The sequence below is a fragment of the Molossus molossus genome, unplaced genomic scaffold, assembly GCF_014108415.1.
Source record: "Molossus molossus isolate mMolMol1 unplaced genomic scaffold, mMolMol1.p scaffold_m16_p_6, whole genome shotgun sequence".
Taxonomy (NCBI): Eukaryota; Metazoa; Chordata; class Mammalia; order Chiroptera; family Molossidae; genus Molossus; species Molossus molossus.
Genome location: NW_023425399.1, coordinates 21,340,934 through 21,360,996, shown reverse-complemented (window position 1 = coordinate 21,360,996; position 20,063 = coordinate 21,340,934). Strand labels below are relative to the sequence as shown.

The following is a 20,063-nucleotide window of genomic DNA, read 5'->3' as shown; positions in this document are numbered from 1 at the left end:
AGATTACGGGTTCAATTCTCAGGGCACATACCTAGGTTGTGGGTTCGATCTTTGAGGCGTGTGCAAGAGGCAACCGATCAATGTTTCTCTCTCACATTGATGTTTCTCTCCCCCCACTTCCTCTCTCCCTAAAAATCAATGAAACATACCTGTGGTGAGGATTTTAAAAAATAATAAAGAAGAAAATAAATTAAAACAGAGCTGCTTGAAGTTGAGCAGGGAAGGGGGTGGGTAGAGCCCTGTAGTTCAGCCTCTGCCCTTACCCTCACCAAAGATAGCCCCTGAGGCATCTGCCTTAAACCTGCAGAGTTTCCAGGACCCTGTCCAATGAACTAGACCAACTTTCCCATTTTATAATTTCACAATTGAGACCCAGCAAGGGGCAATAAAAATATGCCTAAGGTTGCATGGTGAATTAGTAGTAAGTCTCCTGACTCTTAGTCTGGTGCCCTGTTCATAAGTGACCACCTATTTCAGTTCACTAACATCCTGTGCCAGGATGTCAGGCTTCTCTTGACTCCTGGCAACTGGTTCTTGTGAAGTAGACAGGTCTATGGATGTGCATAATTCTCATACATATGGTGAGCATGTTTCAAGTTTTGTTTAACTCATTAATGTGGGAAAGAGAAAGAGAATAGCTGAGAAACTAGATTTATGTTGTTAGTGGAAAAGGGATTGCTGAAATTAGATCCAATGTTGATTAATGTCCCAATGAAAATGAAAATGTAACCTTTGGTGTTATCCTCTCTGCTTAAAAAAAAAGTGCACTGTCTCAGTTTTCTACACATTAACCTCCAACTTGGCAGAATTTTTAAACACTTGGGATTTAACCATTTGTGAACAGTAAGTCAAACAAACTGCCATACTCCAGTTGTATCAGGTGACTCTCAGATACCTATTTAAAAATATTCTAACGCCCTGGCCGGTTTGGCTCGGCGGTTAGAGCGTCGGCCTGCGGTCCTGAGAGACCTGGGTTCGGTTCCCGCTAAGGGCGCGTACCTCGGTTGCAGTTTGTCCCCGGCCCTGGTCGGTTGTGCGGGTGGCAGCCACTCGATGTGTTCCTTTCACATCGATGTTTCTCTCTCTCTCTCTCTGTTCCTCTCTCTCCTCCCACTCTGCCTGAACAAAAAATGAAAAAATGTCCTCGGGTGAGGATAAAAAAATAAAATAGAATAGAATAGAATAGAATAGAATAGAATAGAATAGAATAGAATAGAATAAAATAGAATAAAATAAAATAAAATAAAAAAAATAAAAATATTCTAACATGCCCGGCCCGTGTGGCTCAGTGGCTGAGCGTCAACCCATGCATCAAGAGGTTACCAGTTTGATTCCCGGTCAGGGCACATGCCCAGGTTATGGGCCCAATCCCCAGTGGGGGCCTTGCAGGAGGCAGCCAATCAATGTTCTCTCTCATTGATGTTTCTATCTCCTTCTCCCTTCCTCTTTCTCTAAAATCAATAAAGAAAAACAATTTTTTAAGTATTCTACATGACTTTATTTTTTTATTATTATTGTTTTTTTATTCTTACCCGAGGACATTTTTTCCATTTTTTGTTCAGATAGAGTGGGAGGGAGAGAGAGGAAGAGAGAGAGAGAGAGAAACATCAATGTGAAAGGGACACATCGAGTGGCTGCCACCCGCACGACCCAACCAGAGCTGGGGACAAATTGCAAGGGAGGTACGCGCCATTAGCGGGAACCGAACCTGGGTCTCTCTGGACCGCAGGCGGATGCTCTAACCACTGAGCCAAACCGGCCAGGGCTACGTGACTTTAAAAGGTCTCGCAATCATTTTTTGCCTTACTTCCAAGTTTTGGATAATTTTCTTTAATATACCACTACTGAAAGTGATCAATCTCTCTTTTTTTAATCCTAATCCAAGGCTGTTTTTACATTTATCTTCAGATAGAGTGGGAGAGAGAGAGAGAAATATTGATGTGAGAGAGACACATTGATTGGTTGCCATCCACACCACCCCAACTGGTGCCAGGGACGAACTGCAACCAAGTTACATGCCCTTGACCAGAATTGAACCCAGGACTCTTTGGTCCGCTGGCTGATGCTCTAACTGCTGAGCCAAACCAGCCAGGGCAGTGATCAGCCTCTTATATTAGAGTGAGCTAGAGTGGGCCCAACCCAGGAAAGTACCTTTCTGCTCAGTTGTATAGATCCAACTTCTTTGTTGAAGCTTCTGCGGGTAGCAGCCATAAGCAAGATATTGAGCTATCCTGCAGCTCTGCTCACTGGCCTGAAGCTTGGCTTTTGTTAATCTTGGACTTGCTTCTTCCCTGGTCAAGGAGACTTTTCCCTGCCTCTAGCTATCCTCAGGGTCATCTTGGATGCAAAGAGGGTACAATTACATGTGGAGGAAGTTTGTTTTTGTTTTGAGCCTAGAGTTCTCAGGTAAAGTAGGTAACTGCTTTTTCATTATGTGGTTTTATCTCTGAACTCAATGTTTTACCCATCTCTCATTCTCACTGCTACCACTCAAGGCCAGATCTTAATCATCTCTCACCTGGACTATTTTAACTGTCAACTAATTCATTTTCCCACCTCTAGCCTTTGTTCCTGAAATATAACTTTCTTTCTCTCTTCATAGGTTTTAAGATGCAGATCTTATTTCTATCACTTTTCTGCTCATACAACTTCTAGAATGAATCCAGTCTCCTTAGCATGACATTCAAGGCTGCAAAAACTATTTCTCTCCATTCTTTCCAGCTTTTCCTGCCCACTCTTCCTCAGGCTTTCGGTTCCATAGGAGTTCATCCTAGTGGGTAGAAATATTAGGGAAACCAACTGTTTTGGATAGTATGAAGGAAGAACTAATTACCTGATCAAATCTGCAAATGAAGGTTAGGAAGCATTCTTAGTTGATAAGCATCCCAGTTTGATAAACATTTGTGCCAGGCACCAGGGATAGGTTCTTAGGAATAAGAAGAAGGCCAACATATGGTCAAGGACTTTGGAGCCATATTTATCAAGGAAGAAAGCAGGTAAAGTAAGTAGACTACAGTGATGATCACTATAATGGAAGCATGTGGAGTGCTTTGGGAACATGGAGAAAAAGGGGACACTAACTACTTGAGAGATCAAGGAAGGCTTCACAGAAGAGATGATATTTGAGTTGGACTTCAAAGATGGAACATTTGGAGAAAGATTAGGTATTTACTTGACAATTGTGAAAAGTAATCTGTAGCTTCCAAACAAAGGGATCAGTGAGGACAAAGGCAGAGATGCTTGCATGTGTGTCTTAGAAAAAGGTAAACAGGCCCTGGCCGGTTTGGCTCAGCGGTTAGAGCGTCGGCCTGCGGTACAGAGAGACCTGGGTTCGGTTCCCGCTAAGGGCATGTACCTCGGTTGCAGTTTGTCCCCGGCCCTGGTTGGTCGTGCGGGTGGCAGCCACTCGATGTGTCCCTTCACATTGATGTTTCTCTCTCTCTCTCTCTTCCTCTCTCTCCCTCCCGCTCTATCTGAACAAAAAATGGAAAAATGTCCTCGGGTGAGGATAAAAAAAAAAAAATAATAAAAAAAAAAAGAAAAAGGTAAACAGTTCATTGTAGCTAGAGTATAGGATTTCAGGAATGGAGTGTGGTTAGGTTAAAGTTATCAAAGTAAGTTAGGGTAAAACTGTTAGGCCTAATGTTCCAGGCTAAGGAAATACTGTGCACATATTGTGTTTCACACATAACGTGTGATAATGATCCTTGAATTGATATGTATTTGTCTAGTTGTGCATGTGTGTAGCTAGCTATATGTTAGGATGTGTGTTACATTTGGAGATCATTTTTGAAGATCTATTGAAGCAAAGCAAATATCAAAAATTGGAGCCAAAAGAACAGGCGAAACCTATGCTCCCCTGGGCTTGAACTTCTGAGATATTTACCAGTTCCACAAGTTCCAAAATCATAGCATGCCAGAATTGGAAGCGACCTTTGGGACCAGTAGTTCATACATCTATCCATTCAACAAATGCCTGCTACTACTCTTGGAGCTGCAGTACAGTAGTGAACAAAACAGACCTCCTTTAAGGAAATTGTTTTAGTGGGGAGACAGAAAATGAGTAAATCTCTCATTTCATAGGTGTTATGGAGAAAAATAAGTAGGGATAAAGGGTTAAAAAATGGCCAGGGACTGGCTTTTCTGAGGAGAAAGATTATTTCCAGCTGAGAGAAGAGCAGGTGAAAAAGCCTCAAGGCAAGAGTGTGTTTGTAGAGAAAAGAAAACAAAACAAAAAACTAGAAGTCAGACTTTGTGGCAGAAGCAGTACCCTGAGGGGGAAAGAAGCAGGAGATGAGGTTAGAGAGGGGACAGCTGAGACTAGTACAGGGCCCTGAAGTCCATTTGGCCAGTGAGAAATAAGGCTAACAAATAGCCAGGGCTACATAGCAAGTTAGTAAGCAAGGCCAGGATTGGTACCATCCTGCTTCAGCCTCCCTTCCTTTGCCCCCTGATGTATTCTGGCTTTTACCCAAGATTAACTTGAACCCCTTTTAATTTCTTCATTTTCCTCTTCCTCTCTCAGTTCTCTTTTCCTTCCTGGACACAGCTCTCTTTTCCTTCCCCTGTGCCCAGGACTCCTGTCACACCATTGTTCTGTTTTATTTCAGGCTTCTTTGCTTAATCACAGCATTAGCATTTCCCACACTCAAATTTGCACACATGACCTGGTAATAGAGTGATTTCTGGAAGATCAAAGCTACAGAGGTTCTCGATATCTTTTAGTTCAACCCCTGACATTAAAAACCCAGAGAGGACAAGCAACTGGCCCAAGGCCACTTATCTAGTTAGTGGTGGAACTTGATTTTCTTCTTTGCCTCCCAATCTCTAGCTTTTCATTTTCTTCATGCTACCTCTCTTTTTAGTGTCCAGCAAAAAAGAGTCAAGTTATGATCCATAGAACTGAGCTAGCATTCAGTGGCTCTCTGCCACCTGCCCTTATTTTAGCTTTGTATTTGGTCTTTGTCATGTGGATTTACTGTTTTATTCTGGCCAGTCTTTGAACTACCCTTTGCAAGGAGAGCATGTCGCTAAATTGCTTACTTTCATTTATTCTATCCCCATGCTCAAACCAGCAGCCTGCTCTTAACCTCCAGTCTATATCCTATATCCAGGCTTGTCTTTGAACCCAACCCCAGGCTTATCTCTGGAGAAGCAATGTTGAAAGGATATATCTGGATGTGAATCCCACTTTTGGCCATACTGGGACAAAGTAATCTTGGGCAAGTAACTTGACCTGAGACCACTTTTCTCATCTGTAAAATAGAATGTTAATACCTGCTCGATGGTCTCATTGGAGAGATTATTTAAGGTATTATATGTTTACATCTCAAGTATTTTAAAAATAGAAACTTACTCCTCCTTAAAGGCCCATCCTGAATGCTCTGCTCTCCTCTTTTTCCTAATTAGCTAATAGCTAACACTTCTTGGATGGGCTTCTGTGTGCTAGGCACTATGCCAAGTGCTTTTTTAAAAGTACCTATTACGCCCTGGCCGGTTTTGCTCAGCGGTTAGAGCGTCGGCCTGTGGTCCAGAGAGACCCGGGTTTGGTTCCCGCTAGGGGCACGCACCTCAGTTGCAGTTTGTCCCCGGCCCTAGTTGGGTCATGCGGGTGGCAACCACTCAATGTGTCCTTTTCACACCGATGTTTCTCTCTCTCTCCCTCCCACTCTAAACAAAAAATGTCCTCAGGTGAGGATAAAAAAAAAAAAGTACCTATTAGGCCAGTTTGGCTCAGCGGTTAGAACGTCAGCCTGCCGTCCAAAGAGACCTGGGTTCGGTTCCCGCTAAGGGCATGTACCTCGGTTGCAGTTTGTCCCTGGCCCTGGTTGGTCATGCGGGTGGCAACCACTCGATGTGTCCCTGGCCCTTTCACGTCAATGTTTCTTTCTCTCTCTTCCTCTCTCTCCCTCCCACTCTATCTGAACAAAAAATGGGGGCGGGGGGGAGTACCTATTACTGCATGTGAATCTACATTTATCTCAAAATTAATAGTTATGTAGATAGATGCCACGTTAGGATTCAGTATATACCTATGTTCCAGTTCTTGCTATTTTCTAGCTGTGTAAACTTGGACAAGCCTCTTGACCTCACTCTTAAGTGTTTTTCCCACCAGAGCCCTGAAATTCCATTCCAGAACCATTTGGAAACCTGACTTGCTTACCTGTTCACCTTGGAAAATGTTCCTTTGTTGATGACAGAGCAAAAGCCACTGGGCTGGCCCTGTGTGACTTGGAGAGGACAGGACAGGAGGCAAAGAACTAGGTGCCTGGGAGCCATTAGATCAAGAATTGGCAACTCATCACACATCAAATAAATCAAAAGATTTCTGAGGTAGGAGCCTGGGGGTTGTGTCTGCTTAGATTATGCTCTGGGGAATCAGGGGGATTGCAAACTCTGTTGAATAGGAGGACCAACAATGGACAGCCACCCTTGCTTGTGCCTGGGCAAAAAAAAACAGTGTGTCAGCGGCAAGTATCCAGCATGGCTATGGCTACCCATAGGCTATCTCTGCTATTCAGGACATCAGCCTCTGGCCCTGTATTAGCCCCTGGAAAAGGCTGCTGTGGTTTGATAGTACGAGCCCAGTCTCTGGAATTACACAGACATGAATTCAAATCTTTTCTTGCCAATTACTAATTGTGTTCCGTAGGCTAGTTCTTTTTTTTTAAATCCTCACTCAAGGATGTTTTTCCATTTATTTTCAGACAGAGTGGGAGGGAGGGAGGGAGGGAGAGAGAGAGGGTAAAACATCAATGTGAGAGAGATACATCGATTGGTTGCCTCCCTCACAACCCCAACCAGGGCTGGCAACTGAACCACAACTGAGGTATATGTCCTTGACTGGAATCAAACCCGAGACTCTTTGCTCCACGTGCCAATGCTCTAACCGCTGAGCCAAACTGGCCAGGTCCTTAGGCTAATTTTACCTCTCAGAGCTTTAATTTCCCTGTCTATATAATAGTGCTGTTGATACCTACTTTTGGAGTTGTGAGGCTTCAAAATGTCTTAGGTAAATAGATTTCTTACCTGATACTTAGTTGGGTGAAAAGCATATTATCTCTTTGAAGATCACTACTCTTAGAAGGTGGCATTAAAAACTCAGCTGCTCTGATTCTCTGACCATTCTACCCCCTCCAGATATGCTGGATCCCTCCTTTTCTTTCTCAAGTTCAGGCTCCAGAAATGTTAGGCAAGAAGGAGCCTCCCACACCATCTCTATCTGACCGGGTGAAATATCTGAGTAAGCAGGACTGTTACATAGCAGATATACAGGGCTAGGGTCCCAGATAGCTCAGGCAGCAGCTGATGAACAAAAGGCTTTTCTCTGTTCCCAATAGATTGGTCCTTGGGGATCCTACTTTGAAATTCTAATTGACACAGGAAGGAAAAGATTCATTAGGCTCTGGACTCATTAAAATGCTCTGCTGCTCACCTACGATTTATTCTTGGCACTTTATCAGGAGGAATTAAGTAAACCAATAGGCTGGGAGGCTGCTGACAGCAGAGTCCAATGTGCCTAGTGCTGCTTGTGGGATGGGGATGTTGGGTCCCCCAGCGCATAGCTGGTTTCAGAATTTCCTCACTTCTTGACTTAGCATGAGTCCAAGTCTCATATACTGTCAGTGCTGAAAGGACCTTCTGAGATCATTCATAGATGATAACTCATTTATGGATAGTCCAAACGAATGGGGCTTGCCCAAGATCACCAAGCACAGTAGTGGTGGAGCTAGCATAAAAAATCAGTCAGGTCGCCCTGGCTGGTTTGGCTCAGCGGTTAGAGCATCAGCCTGCGGTCCAGAGAGACCCGGGTTCGGTTTCCGCTAAGGGCACGTACTTCGGTTGCAGTTTGTCCCCGGCCCTGGTTGGGTTATGCGGGTGGCAACCACTCGATGTGTCCCTTTCACGTCGATGTTTCTCTCCCTCTCTCTCCCTCCCACTCTATCTGAACAAAATATCAAAAAATGTCCTCGGGTGAGGATAAAAAAAAAAATCAGTCAGGTCTCCTTATGTCCAGGCCAGGAACATTTTCTTCTACATCACCCTTGGATTTCTAGATCCAGAATTTTATTCAACCTTTAATAGATACTTTTGACACATTCTGTGTGCCATGATGTGATAAACGAAACAGGTATGGAAGGAGCCCCCCAGTATTAGGAGAAATTAGAAAGGCCTGAAGGGTGAATAGGAATTATTAGCTCGGCAAAGAACCCAATGAGCAGTGTTCAAGGCTGAAGGACCAGCGCCTACAAAGAATCAGATCCTACAGGAATGGAAAGTTGAGTCTTGCCGGAGTGGAGAAATTGTGGAAGAGATGCAAAATTAAGACAAGTCAAATCTATGAGGTTTGGTCCACTGTCTCTGCATATAAGAACTCTAGACCTAGGATTAGGAGTTCTGGGTTATGTATGTTTTTGCTACCAGTATGTTAGTCATTATTCAGGTAACATTTATTTAACATCTTTTAGGTGTGCCATGCTGGACATTGGGGTACAAAAATGTGTAAGATGTATGTAGTCCCCTCCCTCAGATCTTGTCAGTTTAATGAGGCAAACAGACTAATAAACAACTTCTATAATAAATCAAAGGAATAATTACCTCTGCTGGAGGAGGTAAGAGTTGAACTGTATATTACTGTCAGTATTTTCTCTGGACTTCGATGATCCTACCTGCGAAATGGTGATAACTACTGTCCTATATCGCTTATGAGCTGATGGGAAGACAGCTTTGTAATGACTAGTATTTGTGTGGCATTTTGTGGATTTCAGTACACATCAATTAATTGAATCTTAACTGAATGTTAGGACTTAGGAAATTTCCCAATTTAGAGATGAGGAAACTAAGAGTCAGAGAGGTTGAAGCTTACTCATGGTTTTATAGCTTTTGATTAACAAAAGTTAAGATTGTAAATCTAAATCCTGTGCTCTCTTTGGCAGTACAGTGGTTTGAACAAACTGAAAAAGAGACAGAAGGTGACCTTTCTTTCTCCTATTTGAGTGACAGATTTCCTTCTCCCTTCACTAGAAATGCAAAAAACATCTCCAGCGTGAGGAAAGCAGACCTAAATTGGGTGGGAAGAAAGAAAGGGAGCTTATTTTAAGTCTTCCCCAGACTGGGCTCTGAACTTTTAAGCCCATGTGCCGCAGTGCTCCTTCAGCTTCTGCTGGTCCATCTCATGCCATTTACAGAGTGCTGTCTCAGCCATTATCTCATTGGCTACACATAACAACTTGTGGGATAGACAGAGCCTGCTTTACAGATGGGTAAACTGAGAGCCACAGAAGGTAAGTAATTTTCCCAGAGTCACTGAATTATTCATGCCAGAATGCAGGGCTCCTGACAGCAAACAGATGCTAAGTCATGGAATGTAGGCTCCTTTGATTCAGTTCACTTTACACTTTACGCAGTTCACTTGACACAATTCTTGAATATACCCCGTGAGGCAGAGACTTTGCTATACAAGAGAGGCTCTGATTAGGCTCAAACCATTTTGGTGCAGTGCCTTCCTAAAGAGCAAGGACTTCTGTTATTTACTTCTCTGTCCCCAGCCAGGGCCCAGTTCCAAGAATATTTTGCTGTTGTTTTTGGCCTCAGTCTGCTAGAAACTGGAGGGAGCAGATGGCCACAGCAATGTGGATCATGAGGGTGTGATGTCAGGCAGGGCGAGAGGATAAGCTGAGAGGCCTAGACACATCTATTGCTGCCTAGGCCCCTGCCAAGGTATTTTTTATCCTGAACGAAGTGAAGCTGGCCAACCCAGCTCCTATCTCCAACCACCTCCCCTGCTCCCCACCACACTCATGCACACTCACTTTCATACACTTGTTGGACTCCTGGATAGATTTCATACAAAAGCTTCTAGGACCTGCTGTCTCTAGGCATGTTCCAAGATGAGGTTAAGTAGGCTCTCCTCACAGCCAGTCTTGCCTCTTCTACCAGGCTCCTGCCCACTCTGCTGCTGTTACTCCTGACTCCTTAGGCAGATTGGTTGTTTAGTGTGATTTTGACAGACAGCCTAAAGAGTAATCAGTACTGGTACTGAGAAATTGACATATTTCCTGTGTATCCTAAATCCTAACTGGAAAATTTTAAGAGGCTCTTTATCGGGGGGTAACTGGGATAAGGACAATTGACTTCCATCATGGGAAGCCTGCAAGACCTCAAGTACCTTATAAACTATGAAAGGAAATAGTCATATTTATTCACAATGTTTCAGATGCCCCTCATATTCATCTTTATGCATAACAGAGCTCTTTCATACTTGTTATTGCCTTTGAATCTTTGAGCAACTCTGTGAGTGAAGCAGTGTGAGGATTACTAGTCCCACTTGACAGTTGAGAACAGGGAAGGTTAATCAAGGTGGCAGAGCCCCAAGCAGAACCAAGATTTGGGAAATAAATAGTCCTGGGTTTGAAATCTGGTGCTCACCACTTGTTGGCTACATAACCTTGGGCAAGTTATTTAGCCTCCCCAAGCCTCAGTTTCCTTCTCTATAATAGGAGGATAACAATATTCTTATGATTGTCTAAGGATTCAGTGAAATCATGTAGAGAAAATGCTGGCACAGTATAGAACAAGTATTAGGAGCTCAGTAAACTGTAGGCTTTCCCCTTAGTGTTTTAAATGTCTTATATTCTGAATTTTTGAAAATTACTACTCTCACTACAGTAAAATGAACTACATGTAATAAATTCCTATTAGCCAGAGTATCATTTAAGTGCCTCACTGGGTTAAGAGAACTAGATTAGTGGGAGGCATGGGTGCCCCAGGCACTAGCTAAGTACTTCTGATATGAATCACAGTGGGTTTGAGTTGATAAGGGACCCTAGAGATCTATTCCAGTGTGCCTTTCTCAGAAGAGATATTAATAATCTAGGAAAAGTCTGATCAAATAATGCAAACTACTTTTTTGTTTTGTGCTTATTGGTTTGTTTGTTTGTTTGTTTGTTTGTTTGTTTGTTTTAGAGAAAGAAAGGGAGATAGAAACATCGATGTGAGAGAGAAATATCCATCGGCTGCCTCCTGCATGTCCCCCACTGCAGATTGAGCCCACAATCCAGACATCTGCCCTGACCAGGAATCAAACCAGGACCTCTCAGTCCATGGGAATATGCTCAATCCACTGAGCCACACCGGCCAGGCTTAAAGTACATATCTTCATTGCTGACTTCTTAGAGCCTTTAGTGTGCATGTGACTTGGAGAGGTGGGGGAGAATGGAGTATGCCAACTTTCCTGTCTGTATTTGACCTGGGAGCCTCTTTTCTCAGGAACTTTTATTAACATCTTGAGGAACACTGTTCTTTTGCAGAAGAGTTCATGCAACACTAATCTGATCCAGTTTCTCCATTTTCTAGATGAAGCAACGAAGGTCTGTAACCAGCTTTATAGAGGCAGTCCACAAACCAAGCCTAAAGTTCAGGGTTCCTGACTCCCTTTTTGGGCCATAGCACTATTTACACTCCTCCGTTCTTCTATTTCTAGCCAGCATATCATAAAATTACAGAGCATTCTGCAAACCACTAATCAGAGGGCATTGTTAGAGAGTCAAGCTTTCTGTTTTGATGTGTTTATCCCAGAAAACAGGAAAATGAGGAAAAAATAGGCTTCACGGCCACCAAATGTTTCCAAACAATTGAAGGACCAGGGGTTGGGTAATTAGCTCAGTGTCTGGAAAGGTTCCTCTAACCCACACAGCTTAAAGTCTGTTCTTGCTTTAAGAAGTTTCACGTGCATCCACAGGCTTATCTAAGAAGCCCACAGTGCAGTTCCCACTGATGACCACTCTGACACCAGTAACTATGGGAACAATCCTGAGAGGGGTCTGAAGAGAATGTGTCAGACTTCTGCTCCTCCATTACCATCTTCATCAGTGAATTTGATGGGTAGGAATGTACTCCAGGATTTTATCCAGACCCTAGCAGAGGGAGTTGTCCTTGGCATTTGGTGAGGGCTATCTTTGCATTTTACTAAGCCTTCTATTTCAGATCTAATAAAAATATTACCTTTACATTTGCAAAGTTGTATAGTAGACATTTTTTGAAGAATACAAAAGTATTTTTATTTTTTCATTTAATGATATGAAACAAATACTGACAACATATTCACATATAACTACTGCTTTAATCTCTAGATGAAGCAAACTGTATTAATATTTTAAAAGTTCATTCCAACGCATTTCTTCTTTTATACTCTAAAACATCTTTATTATGTTTTTGTTTTTGTTTTATCCTCACCCGAGGACATTTTTCCACTTTTGTTCAAATAGAGTGGGAGGGAGGGAGGGAGGGAGGGAGGGAGGGAGAGAGAGAGAAACATCAACGTGAAGAGGACACATCAAGCGGCTGCCTCTCGCACAACCCCAACCAGAGCGGGGGAGGAATCACAACCGAGGTACATGCCCTTGACCGGAATTGAACCCGCAGCTCATTAGTCCACCGATCGACGCTCTAACCTCTGAGCCAAACTGGCCAGAGCCCATTATTATGTTTGATGAGATAGATCCACAAGAAGATTGGGCCCAAAGTTAATCCAACTTTCATCCAGTCTGATGAACTGCTCAGGGCCTGGCCGGGCTCCCTACAGTAGACTTTTTAAAACACATCTGATACTCAAAACAGTCCTGTGACATAGGGTTTATCTTCCATATGTTTATCCAGTGTTCTTTTCATTAAGCTAGCGTGGTGGGGCTCAGTGGTTGGACTCATCTCAAGGTCACCAGGTAATTCAGAGAGAAAGGTCTGGGTCTCCCTTGCTATTTGATTACTGACAAGGATGGTGGTTTCTAGCCTTTTTTGCTCTCTTCTTGGTAAGGATCCTGTACATCTTCCCTACCACAGAAAGCCCAGAGTCAGCAGTTTCTGGGCTACAGATTCAACCTCTTTGAGCCTCTGCTCCTTGTTGTCTACTGAACAAAGACACCAGTGTTCCCCAGCTTCTCACTCTGTCCCTCATTTGTTCTCTCTGTCATCACTGTCTTGCCTTTTAGTCCTGTTTGATGGGTGAGGAACTTGGGCTCATCTAATAAATACTAACAATACAGTTCACTTGTTGTTGTTGTTGTTGTTGTTAATCCTTATCTAAGGATATTTTTCCATTGGTTATTTTAGCTAGAATGGAAGGGAGGGAGGGAGAGAGAGAGAGAGAAAGAGAGAGATGTGAGAGAGGCACATGGATTGGTTGCCTCTTGCATGACCCTGACCAGGGCCGGGGATTGAACCTGCAACCCAGGTATGTGCCCTTGACTGGGAATCTAACCCGTGACCCTTTGGTGCACAGGCTGACGCTCTAACTACTGAGCGACACCAGCCAGGGCTATACAGTTCACTTTTAAGGAGTTGACATGTCAGGAACACTGAGAAACCATTTACCAAAACAATGCCCACCTAGGATTCTTTCCCCTGTTAGTTAGCTGAGATTCATTGAGCATCTACTGGTTGCCAGGGCAGAGTTGAAGCTGGGATTACAAAGCTTAATAAAAGAATTCTGCCTTAAGGGAGTTCAGAGTCTAATGGGTAAAGACAGATGTGTGAATCAAATGTATAGCAAATAATCGCTGTGCCAGAGGTCTGTAGGTGATATTGGGGGTCCATAGGAGGGAGTAACTGGATCTGCCCAAGGGATGGGAAACAAAAGGCTTTCCTAAAGAGTTTTACCAGGGCACCACATCAGTGGATTTGTGTTCAGAAAACTTGCCCCCAACCTCCCTCACTACATCAAAAATTAGTTCCAGCTCTGCTTTATTGATGCAGCAATCTGTCTTAACCTTACTCAATGGTAAGAGCTTGCTGTTTAGAGTCATCTACTGAATGGGGCCAATAGGAATAATGCTTTTATTTAGAAAATTCCTGAATGCTTAACTTACTGGGACATTATCTCATTGAATCCTCACAATAACCCAATGGAAAAAGTACTATAATATTATTCCCATTTTTCAAATGAGAAAACTAAGGCATGTATAGGTTAAGTCATACAGATGATACTTGGCAGAGCTGGAATTTGAACCTAGGCAAATTCAGAGTCAGTCTGAAAGGGCCTCAGAAAGAACCATGTAACCTTGATATAATTCTTAGCTCAAAGAGCTGTTGCAAAAATGAGAAGTAATATACTTAGTAATACATCTACTATATAATAAGCCATTAATAAATCATAATAATCACATATTACAAAACAGTCTTTCCTAAAGGCTTGGGTTGATTGGACCCTTACAAAAATGCCTCCTCCTTTCTCTCCCAGGTCTCTCCTGGCTTTGTTATCTGTACAGCCTGCTTCTTTGTTTTTAAAAAATAATAGGGCGGGGACAGGGGCGGTGGTACCTGGTGTTCAATTCAGCAGGTACTCCCTGAGCTCCTATCCTGGGCCAGGACCTATTTTGAAAGGTGATGAGGCATGCCAAGATGAAATAGATTGCGGTCCCTGCCACTCAGGACATCACAGTCTAGGAGAAGAGATTACACACAAACAGATCATTTTAATACAGCCTCTTCAGATGGATCTTAGGCAGCACATCAGACCCCACTGCCCACAGCTCATACCACAACTAGGAAGGTAAGAATGACTTGCTGTTATGTTCATTGTTGAAATAATCATCCTATTAATATCCTTGTCATCATTAAAGCAGCTGTTAGTAATGTAAAAAGTACTAATACCTTAGAGAAGGTCAGCAGCTACTCAGAAGAGACCTTTAACATGCTCATTTTATTTTTATGGGAGTGAAGCAGTGACATTCCTAAATTGCTGGTAGGGCTAGTGAGTCCTTGGCTTGAGGAACATCCTGTGAGGAAGGATTTATATCCCTCAGGCCTCCCCCCTGGCCACCCATATCACTTACTTTATAGCTTGTTGTACCCAGACACTTTTTTTAATTTAGCAGAATAAGCAAGAAGAGGGAGGTAGCTTTCTGAGGCAGGACAATCTGCCAAGAGAAGCAGTGACTGAGCATCTGTTGAGATTGGCAGGGGTTATGCCAAGGTAGCAGGGCTTCATGAATGTATGTATTGTTGCATGAGGTTCTTTCAGTTAATAGATCCATGAGCATTATTGGAGCTGCTGCCATGCGCCAAGCAATGTGTTAGGTGATGTGAAAAATCCCCCAAAGTTCACCTAACACAGACAAAGGAGTCAACACAGACAGGATGCTTTGATCCGGTGTTGACTTGAGCGGTTTAGATTCTCAGGAGCTATAGGAACTAATGAGTACTTCCTCACTGATCACTGTCTTATGTGATATAGGAGTGGGTCATAACTCTCATGATGAAGTTCAGGCTCTTCAGTGGCTGTCCTCAGCCAGGCTCCCTGCTGTCATCTCCTGTATCATCCAATCTACACTCCAGCCCAAACCACAATACATATTATCCCCTAAATATGGAAGCTCTGTCTAGCTTTCACAACTTTGCTCATGTTGTCTCCTCTTTTCTAAATGTTATCTCATCTGTTTGTGGGCGCATTTCAACTCATCCCTCTGGACAAGATCAGAACTTGATGACCCCTCTTCTTTGATTCCCTCCTTTCCCTTTTCTCCTACCCCTTTGGTAAGTGACATGCCTCTAAGTTCCCAAGTTTTCCTGTGATAGCCTCTGTCAAGATGAAACATAGGTTTTGGTTTTCCTGAGATCTCTATCTCTGGGGTAGGATTGAACTTTGTTAATTTCTGTACTTCGTACAGTTACTTTGGCAGTAATAGGTGCTCAGTAAATTATTTTTGGATGAGTAAATAACAAAAATTTTCAGCATATTATTCCTCTACAGTAACATCGTTGTGGCATTCAAAACTTTATAGACTCAAAAACTAATAAACACAGGATAATATTTTCTTCATATATACATGAAAACACAATGAGGATTTGCTTTCTCCCTTCTAAATAACATCCCCACCCCCACACAATATGATAATACATGATTCTGGTGATGTTGCTATGAAAGTGCCATTCATTGATGATAGGAATGTAAATTGGTACAGCACTTTTGAAAAGCAATTATGCAGTGTATCTCAAGAGCCATAAAAATGTTTATACATTTTGACACAGTAATTTCACTTCTGGGAATCTGTCCTAAGGAAATAATCCAATATATAGAATAAACTTTCCCTCAGGTGCTATTATTTGTAATAGTAAGAAATTGGAAAAAGCCTAAATGACCACCTAAACTTATGACCAGTGTCTAAGCAGCTCACTGAAAGGCAGGGTTCACCTGAGCCACATACAGTCGTCCCTCGCCACTTCGCGCTTCGACTTTCGCGGCTTCACTCTATCGTGGTTTTTAAACACGATAGAGTGAAGCCGCGAAAGTCGAAGTGCAAAGTGGAGGGATGACTGTATATAAATAAAGAATCCTACTTTGCAGAAATTCATTTATCGCAGAAGAGTCTGGAACTGATTAACCACGATAAACGAGGGCCGACTGTAATGCCCCATCCCCATGCATGACACATGTAGACTAGTCCAAGAAGAGGTGGGATCAAACTTGAGTCTATACTTTGGAGTCTGATAACTAGCTGTTCAGGAAGAACCCAGTTCATATTGACTTGCTCACTGTGTGACATTGGGCAACTGACTTTGCCTCTCTGCACTAGAGTTTACTCATCTGTAAAGTGAGTGTGATTTATAATCCCTCAGGATTGTGATGTATGGATTTGGTAGCCTTAATTCATGAAGGGGGTTGTAAGCCACATTAAAGGAGTTGGACTTGATTCTTGGTGGTGGGAAGCCACTGATGGGTCTTAAACAGGAGGTGACAGGAACACATTTGCTCAATCACTCAAGAGGCTCATGCTTAGTAATGTTTGTGGAGTTAATGTTACCAGAGAGACAAAGGCAGTGTGGCTATGACTCTGGTGTCAATCTCGGTCCCCTTTGGGCCAAATATCTGGCACTGTGGGATGATGCTTAGAGTCAAGCCCTAAGTTATGGTTAGATTAGAATCCTGGAGAGAGAGCAGCTTCTTCCCTTCCTGTCTGAATGTGGAAATTAAATATATGTACATATATATGCCAGTGCATATGCTGTCTGCAGGATCAAGCCTTTGCGGGCTGTGAGGAGTGGTGGCAATCAGAGTTTTCAAGAAGGATTGTAATGATAAAAAAGAGACTGATATCACATAAAAGGATTTTAAGGAACTGCACTCATGCCTGAGGGGCACAGTGCTTGGCTGCAGTGCCAAGCTGTACACCCTTATCACCCTGCGTCCAGCCAACTGGCTTCCTGCCGGGGTGCCTCTGTCTAGGAAGACCTGCAGCAGCTGTCCATCCTGGGGAATATTCCTGTCCACATTTAGTAGCACATCCCAGCTAACAGTACACTTCCATATGTTACCTTCTTTGACCCTCACAACAACCTGCACTGCAAGTGGGCAGGACAGGGATTTTTAGCTCCATTTTACAAATTGGGAGCCTGGAACCTCAGAGAAATGAAATGCCTAAGTTCATACAGCTAATAGAGGTAGAATTTAGGACCCAGGGCTCCAGAGGTTAGCAGGAATCCAAAGTTAATAATACCCTATTACTATTTTTACTTATGGTGAGGCCTGTCGTGGGAGGGGTTAGGCCTCTCTCTCTCTGTTCCTCAGAGAGTCCCTGGCTTCCTCTAATATAGGCTGGAAATGAGGACACATGCACTACCATGGCACAGCCTTCTGCAGCCTTATCCAAATAGAGCAGCCACAGAATGTGGAGGTTCCATCAGACATAGAACAGTGAGCAAACAGATTTCTTTTCTTTTTCTTTTCTTTTTTTCTTTATTCATTTTAGAGAGAAAGGAAGGGAGAGGGAGAGAGAGATAGGAACATCCATGAGAGAGAACATCGATTGGCCGCCTACTGCATGTCCCACACCGGGGATCAGGCCCACAGCCTGGGCATGTACCCTGACCGGGAATCGAACCAGCGACCTCTTGGTGCATGGGTCGCTGCTCAACCACTGAGCCATACCGGTGGGGCCAAACAGGTTTCCTAAAATATCAGTTCCTAGGGCCCAGTTTCCCAGACGTGGAGCCCAGTGTGTCTTCTGTGCCCTCAAGGTACAGAGTTATTTCTGGGAAAGGGCGTAGGGGCTTCTTTCTGCCTCCTTCTCAAGTTGTATTCTCTGGGGGCAGCTTCCCTCTAGATACTCATTTATTTATTTACTCTATTCAGTACTTAATGAGTGCCTACTCCTGTGATTCATTTTAGGTTCAAGGCACATTTCCAAATACTAGAAGTTTGACAACACACTTGAAAAGACTTTATTGAATCCACAGCAATAATATTCTTTCCTTGACCAGAGTTCACCTCTAGGTTAGTGTTATGGTAGAACTCACCACCTTCCTTTTCATACTCACAAGGAAAAATTCTTGCAGGTTCCAACAATAACAGTAGCTAATATTTGTATACTTTTTAATATGTCAGACAGTGTTCTAAGCACTTACATGAATTATTTTATCCAGAGGAACCCTAGAGATATGTACTGCTATCCTCATTTTACATGTGAGACAACTGAAGCATAAAGAACTTAAGGTGCTTCCCAAAGGTCATGTCACACAGCTAGTTCAGTGACAGAATGAAGGCATTTTTGCTTCAGAGGTTACTCTCTCAATCATATTATGTGGCCTCTCACATTTAGTCTTTAGCTCCTGCTTGATGGCAGTCCCTATTCACAGTAAGTAGCAGGTTTTACCCCTCTCGCCACCATGTCATATTACCTTCTCATCTCTGGGTTGTGCTGAAAGGTAGTAGCACCACATAAGCTCAGTCAGAACAGAAAGAAATTTTGTATACTGACATACTTGGCCTGGAAGATTTAAGGTATACTACTGTGTCTTGGCATATTGGTTAAAATTATTCTTCTACCCCAGCCAGTCATACTCTTGGGTGTACAGTGGCATCAGGAATGAATCTGATGCTCATATTGTTCTCAAGAAATTCCCTAGAAGGAATGAGAAGACTGCTTTGTAAATAGCCATGATGCAAAACTGAAAATTATCCTGGCTGGTGTGTCTCAGTGGATTGAGCATCGTCCCATGCACTGGGAAGTTGCTGGTTCGATTCTCATCAGGGCACATGCCCAGGTTGCGGGCTCAATCCCCAGTATGGGGCATGCAGGAGACAGCCAATCAATATTTCTCTCATCGATGTTTCTATCTCTCTCCCCCTCTCCCTTCCTTTCTATCTAAACACACACACACACACACACACACACACAACTGAAAATTAGAAATACCAAAAAGAAGAGTTCTAATACACCTCACCTTCCTGGCTGGTTTCCTCATATCCTCTAATGTGAGAAGAGACGATCCAGGAGTATCTGCCTCTTCAGGAATATACCTTCCTCTCAGACCCCCGGGCCTCAGGAAGGTTGTTCAATCCCTATTAAGCCTAGATCTTCTTCCCTTGAAGTATATGGCGTGACCTAGAGCAGATTGCCAAGATAAATCACCTCCTGAAGTGTTTGATGGCGAATTCTTTTTTTGTTTTGTTTTGTTAATTCTCACCCAAAGATATTTCTCCGTTGATTTTTAGATAGAGTGGAAGGGAGGGAGGGGAAGAGAGAGAGAGAGAAACATAGATGTGAGAGAGATATATCAAGTGGTTGCTTCCCGCACGACTCCCACCGGGGCCAGGGATCAAACCTGCAACCCAGGTACATGCCCTTGAGCGGGAATCAAACCTGCAACCCATAGGTCCTTGGGCCCACGCTCTAACCGTTGAGCCAAATGGGTCAGGCTTGGTGGCAAATTCTTTAACTCATCCTTGGCCTGTTTTACCCTCTTCTTTCTTGAGGGAAGTGAAAAGGAAAAAGATTAAGTAAGTTTTAATATATCAGTCTAACACCAAAGTCTAAAAGTCAGGGTAAAGGACTTGAAAGAAATTTAATAAGCTCTATTCTTGGTTTGCTTTGGTTTTTATAAGGTTGTTGGGATGGGTGAGTGGCTTAGAGCTGTGCTACTCAAAATGTAGCCCATTGAATGATGCCAGTTCACAGACTGTTGCTGTTTTGTGATTAAGTATATAAGTTGGAAGGAAGTGCTTAGAAACTTTTATAGTAATTTTGCAATTGTGTTTTTCCAGAATGGATTGGAGGTTTAAAAAGCAAAAC

The 20,063-nt window shown here is 43.0% G+C and overlaps 1 protein-coding gene across 3 annotated transcripts in view; it reads left to right on the top strand.

Moving 5' to 3' along the window:
* Positions 1-20,063, top strand: part of RALY (RALY heterogeneous nuclear ribonucleoprotein) — a 99,908-nt gene that overhangs the window by 61,682 nt on the left and 18,163 nt on the right. The window contains exons 5-6 of one of the 3 annotated variants that reach the window (XM_036245451.1): positions 6,201-6,333; positions 9,025-9,284. The exons of the other annotated variants lie outside the window; for them this stretch is intronic. The gene's annotated coding sequence lies outside the window, so the exon portion shown is untranslated. The remainder of the gene's footprint in view (positions 1-6,200; positions 6,334-9,024; positions 9,285-20,063) is intronic. 3 annotated transcript variants of the gene reach the window in all.